This window comes from Sander lucioperca, chromosome 7 (assembly GCF_008315115.2).
Source record: "Sander lucioperca isolate FBNREF2018 chromosome 7, SLUC_FBN_1.2, whole genome shotgun sequence".
NCBI lineage: Eukaryota > Metazoa > Chordata > Actinopteri > Perciformes > Percidae > Sander > Sander lucioperca.
In genome coordinates, this window is record NC_050179.1 from 40445188 (window position 1) to 40451613 (window position 6426).

The following is a 6426-nucleotide window of genomic DNA, read 5'->3' on the forward strand; positions in this document are numbered from 1 at the left end:
TGCCCCAAATTCACCATAGAATGGAAGCAAAATGGCATCCTATTTATTTGGAAACGGATATGGTAGATCTTGAGGCGCTTAAAAATGATCAGATGTATGGTATCACAGAGATTGTCATGTTGATTTGACGTGACTGGACGAACTTCTTAACTGATATTTGACATTTTCTGTGAAGTCCTTCAAGCTGTTTGGTTTTAAATAAATGCAGATACCAGAGTCAGTGTTTACCTAAAAGGGTCTGGTGTTCTTGCATTTTTTTAGCCGGTTGAGTTCAAATCATGTTTACTTGAGTGACCGTTCTCTAAAGCATGCTGTTTTTTAACTTCCTTTAAGTCTTGAGTGTGCATTTGTCCCTTCCAGGCAGCCATTGGTTTCTATTCATTTTACCAGGGTGTACAAATAACTTGTCAGTTCTGGAAACTTTCTTTGAATCGGCCCCTATTTGTGTCCAAGTTGTGTTATGGTTGCAGTAATACAGTTAAAACCTCAAAATGAATTGAAAGCACAGTTGTGGCGCATTCTTATTCATTCAGATATCTTTAATCATATTAATTATGGACAGTGACTTAAGTTCTACTTAATGTGTAATAAATAGGTGGCTAAAATATGCAAAAATGTTTTTGGTTTGTGTTTTGAAGACACACCTGAAGCAGACATGGATCCAATGTCACAGCCTGAAAAAGTACAGTTTTCAAAATTGTCGTTTTATTTTGTTTGGTTTGTTTGCTTATATTTTAATATTTTATTTTCCATGGGTCCAAAAGATGTGAAAAGATGTCCCAAGAACTGTTTAGAACTGAAGAACTGTTAAGAACTGAGTTATGTCAATATTCAACTGTTTTACTGTGAAATGTTGGGAATATGTGAATGTGTGTTTGAGAGATGGGTCAATAAAGAGAGCAATATTTAAATCATTTAATGTGGTCTGACTCGTTATCTGACTTCAGGGGCCTGTAACATTCTGAGGTAGGCCAACATGAGGTGTACTACAAAGCGAGATTAATGTGTTATTAGTGAGGTATGTAAGCCTGAAGAGTTTTCAATGTCACGAAAGTGGCTCTCTTTTAACCTGGCTAAATCACCATGGTGCTGCACGCCTATCCTGCCGTGGAGGAGGTTATGTTCAGAGATCGGGTTTAAATTGGAAGTAAACCAAGGGCTGAACACTGCCTGTCATTAGGGCACGGCACATACTGTTATCCTGTAGGAACGGTGACTCAATTTGTTAGCTTGGTTTGTTGGCTCTTGGGATAGCAATGTTGGTCAGTCAGTCCCGGACTTTCTTCTCTTCTGTAGACAATCACTGTAAGACGGTGTCTGCGTTGTTACAAAATCTTGGAGGTGCACGGCTCGGCGCTTAGACCCTCCGCGCACTAGTCTTGTATTGCCAGACCTTCCTCCTGTTGGTCTAGTCCAAGAAATCCTTAACATGACCAAATACTGTCAACACTAAGATTATGTTTGTATGTATATGTGTGTGTGTGTGTGTGTGTATATATATATATATTTTATCTACTGAGGTTTGAAAACTGCTAATTGGGAACAAAGACGATAGCTTCGGTATTATCAGACAGATACCATTTTTACAGTGGCACTTTAAACAGTGAGAATCATATAGGATGTATGCTCTTTACCGAGAGAGAGGACTGGATGTAGAGCTGGACAGTTTAATTTCCACTAAATGTACAGCAGAGGCAAAACAATCTATTCAAACAATTCAATATAAAAAAAAGAAACCGTCCCTGCCTCTTGACACCCAATACTAAGGAACTGATGTGACATGTTTTTCTTTGTGTTATGCGGCTGCCAGTTGTTAGGGTGTCTGTGTGGGGATGATGCAGGATGCTGTGATGGGCACAAGGCTGAATAGCAGCAGAAGCCTGTGAACTTGAAGAAAAAACAACATGCCACTCTGAATCAGTTAGAGCACCACCAGAAGCCACAGCACCGCTGTCATCCTCCTCTTGCTTGCGTTCTCTTGCTCTTTCTCTTCATGAATGTTCTTTTTCCGTCTCACTGAGTGTTCTTTTTGTCCCTTTCCAGTTCACTTACCTTGCCGCCCCCATACTAACTGAAATGCAGTTTCAGAGTTCCTTGGGTCCATTCCAGGTCAGTGGGGTCATCTCCTCCTGCTTCAGGTTCAAACAACTAGCATACAGCGCAGTTTCAATCAGGGATAGACCGGTTATCGGCCCTGGGTAATTATCGGGCCGTTTTTTGGCAGTTCGCAGATGATCTGTATTAGCGTTTTATAGGGGTGGGAATCACCAGAGGCCTCACGATACGATATCATCACGATACTTATGTCAGGATACATATTGCAATATTCTGAGATATATTGCAATGTATTACCTTTTTTCCAATTTAACATTTTTCCCAATTTCAAATTATATGCCCAAAAGGAAAACATTTTTCAACACCTGTTCTATCTAAAAATATACATTTCTCTGTTTGTTAAACTCACTTCAATTGTATTGCTGCAAAATGGGATTGTCAAGCAGACAAACTGACCAACACATATATAATAATAGATCCATACTTGGAGTCTGTGTAACGATACAGTATTGCCACGGAAAACATCGCGATACTATGCTGTATCGATTTTATTCCCCCACCTCTGTCATTTTATTTTCCTGATAACTGATAAAGTTAATGAATTAAAAAGTGTTGGACTTTGTCTCGGCTCCAGCTCTGTGTCTGTCCCTCTGCTTCAGTTTCACTCACCGCTGAGTCTGACTTCATCGCTAACGTTGCCGGGCCATTGTTGCTTGTCATATTTGTAAATGTTGATATTTTACAAATTAGGTATAACATGTTAATTAGTGAGTAGTTTTAGTAGCTGCACCCTTTTTTATTTATAGAATATGAACATGATTTTGAATGCTTTGGGTGTAGATGAATCCACATTTTAGGTCTAAAATCTATTTATTTTGGAAAATTTTGAGAAATTACCAAATGGTATCAAAAAGGAATAAGAATCTAACCAAAGACATCAAGTTCATAACAATATGATCCTGAACTTTAAGCCTTCAAAAGTTATACTGTTTATGTTTATAAAGATGATTAGAGCTTCTCTACTTCTACATCCTGCAGACACGGAATCCCACCAGTGTCCACTGTCCGCCCTGCTGTTTGTGTCTATATGAGTGAATCAGGGACTTAGATCCCACAGTAACACCCAACCTAAATCTTTTTATAAGGGATGAGTGTACTTCTTTAACCCTCCTGTTGTCCTTGGGTCAAATTTGACCCATTTTCAAAAAGGTTTCTATATCAGACATTTGGTTTTCTTTCAACGAAATTGTCCAAAAATAATACCATGCATGGTTCCCTACAATGCTCTTCACAAGTAAAATGAATGATCAGTTCATTACTTTCATTGAATTTGGGTGTTTTATTCGATGTTATGGCATTAGAAAAAAAAATTGCTAAAAGAAGAAAAAAGTCGGAAAAAGCTTTAAAAACGTGGGGAAAAAAACAACAAAACGTCAAAAAAAATCGACTAAAACATCGAAAAGTGACAATACTTTTGGAAAAGTGACAAAAACATTGGGAAAAACAAAAGTGTCTAACTGGAAGACAACACATTACTGCTGGTTAAGGGAAAAAAGAAGCTATTTTTTTATTATTTTTACTTTTTGTCCTGAAAGAAATGTGAATCATAGTGAAAGAAACAAGTGCTCCTCCAAATATGACAGGTGTGGTAAAATGTTCTCTCACCCTGTTGTCACACTTTGGCACTAAACACTTTACAAGACCACATTTTGAACCAATTAGTCTATAGTTGGTTGACTCTGGGTGACATGCTGGCACACATCTCTGTTTACGAGTGTGTTTTACTGCAGTGTCAGGGATTGTGGGACACACCCTGGTGGAGATGGCGTGACTCGAGAGTTCTGACCTCAAAGCTGGCAGCTGATATGACACAAGCCTCTGGAGTGTGTAAACCTATATCAATCATTTCCAAAGCAACAAGCATGCAGGCAGCTGTTACTAAATAGATACTCAGGGTTGCAGCACGCAAACCGTTGTGGCCGAATGAATGTAAAATCCATGTGGACATCAAAACTAACTAAATGACAGATTTTCTCAGATCTAATGATTGTAGTTGGTCCCCAGCAGGTTTTGTCTCTAAACTTTTTTATTTTTAAGATAATGTTTTGGGCATTTTAGCCTTTAATAGACAGGAAAGGGGGGAGAGAGAGGGGGAAGACATTCAGCAAATGGCCACAGGTTGGACTCAAACCCTGAGCTGCTGTGTCAAGGACTGAGCCTCTGCATATGGGCACCCGCTCTACCAGGTGAGCTACCCAGGCGCCCGTCCTTGAGCTTTTTGAGTGTTATTTATTTATTATCTAACTATTCCAACGATTTAGTCACAGATATTGTGATCATAGTGGTCCAAAATGCATGTCAAATTGCATATTTCTTTATTGAAAAACGTAACATTTTCTTAAGTGAGGACCACTAAACCTCCCGCCAAGTACATGCACCTAAGTCTTCCACAGACCTAGGAAAAACACTGGAGACTGATAACCTTTCTGTCCCCTTTTTCCACAATGCTATGACTCCTAGTGACTCTCCAGGCCAGGGAAAGATGATATCTCGCTGCTCTCTCACGAAAGACAGAGCGCTGTACTGCCAAGATCACAGCTTGTTTTCCCATCTCTGGTTTAAAATTTTAATCCGTCTGGTCTCAGCCACTCCAGTTTTTAATCAAAAGCAGAGGGGCATTTTGACACAGACCTTTTGACTGTTAAACTGCTCTTCCTTATTCGTTGTTATCATCTCCGTGTTCTAACAGTAATCTGTTGTATCCAGGGCTCAAAATTAGCACCAGCCACCAGCCAAATGCTGGTAAAATATGCAAATGGCTGGTAGATTTCCTTCACTCACCAGCAAAATTTTAACATTCACTAGCCAGTTGACTAGTGGATAAAAAAGGGAATTTGCACCCTGGTTGTATCATTAGGTAAAGGGCAGGGCTGAACCATCTTAGTGGTTCCTAATTAGCACTGTACACATAATATTGCTGAGGCACAAAAATATTTAAATATGAACCTCATGGTGGAGCCAGAAACGTCTGGGGGTTTTAATATTTGTGATGACCTATTGAGTTTTGCTATTTGTAGTTGCATCAGGCATCTAGAGTATATGGACACCTATTGCCTGTTTGGATGGTGCAACAACGCAGGCCTGCTTGGCTCTTTCGGTAAATGATTGCAAAGATTTACAAAGAATATGTTTACAGCATTTCCTCTCTAACTGGGACGTTTTGGGACTGATTCGTGGGATTCCTGGACGAAGTACACACGGTGATACACTGGTAAGAGCATAAGTCATAGCGATTAACCCTCTGGACACAATTGACATCTATACCAAGTTCAATGGCAATCCAGCCAATCCATCAAAAAATGTCAACCCCATAGTGGCACTAGAAGAAAAGCCAGAGGATCCCCAACGTACTGTACTGTATACTTTATATAGAGATAAGATATTTCAGTCTGGACCAAAGTTGTGAACCGACCGACAGACCATCATTGCCATCTCTAGAGCCATGTTGCTGGCGTGACTAAAAAGAAATCTAGATTCCACATTATTCTTTTGGCTGACACTGCTTTTTTACATCAAAGCCCATGTTTCACCCAATTTTCTCTTATTTAATTTAGTCTGTTCATCCACATGTCCTTTCTGACTGATCCTCACTCTATTGAGTCTCTTTTGGAAGGCTGTGGCCCCTCGTTCCCTCCTAAACAAAGGCCAGTTTTCTTTTCCTATTAGAGTGAGATGAGTCCTCTTCAGAGGGCGAACATGGCTGTTGTGTGGGTGCGTTTGACCGTTTCCGTCTTTTTCAGGGGGGAGAGAAAGCGGGGCCCAATGGGTTCTGCCTCGCGGTTTAATTATAATTTGGCCTAATTGAGTTAGAAAACAAATTCAGTTCAAAACAAAAACTGTGACTGATGACTAAATGTAGCCCAGATCTTCAGTACAGGCATTTTATTGGCATGGCAAATTAACATTCTTGTTGTGGAAGCATGTATGCATTACCAGGGCAAGTAAACAAGACAACACCCCCCTTTCATACTGCAGTCTGCTGTGGCCCCCAACCTTCTGTTTAGTTTATCTAAGGCTGGTTAGTTTCTATGAAGACATGCTGGCCCAAATAACGGGTGGCAGATAAAGGGGCCAATGGGGGGGTCGGTGCTGGTGCTGGTGCTTGAGAATGGGACAGAGAGTCACGCTAGGGGGATGTACTGTAAATGTGTCAAACCCGCCCCACCCCAAAGATCACATCAACCTACTTCCTCTGTATTATTTGCATTAATTTCCTTTCAGTGCTCCAATGTCCCCATAGAGAAAATCAATCTCGTCTTTAACATTGCTAAAAAAGAAAGAAAAAAAGCAATAAACACACGGGATAAAAGA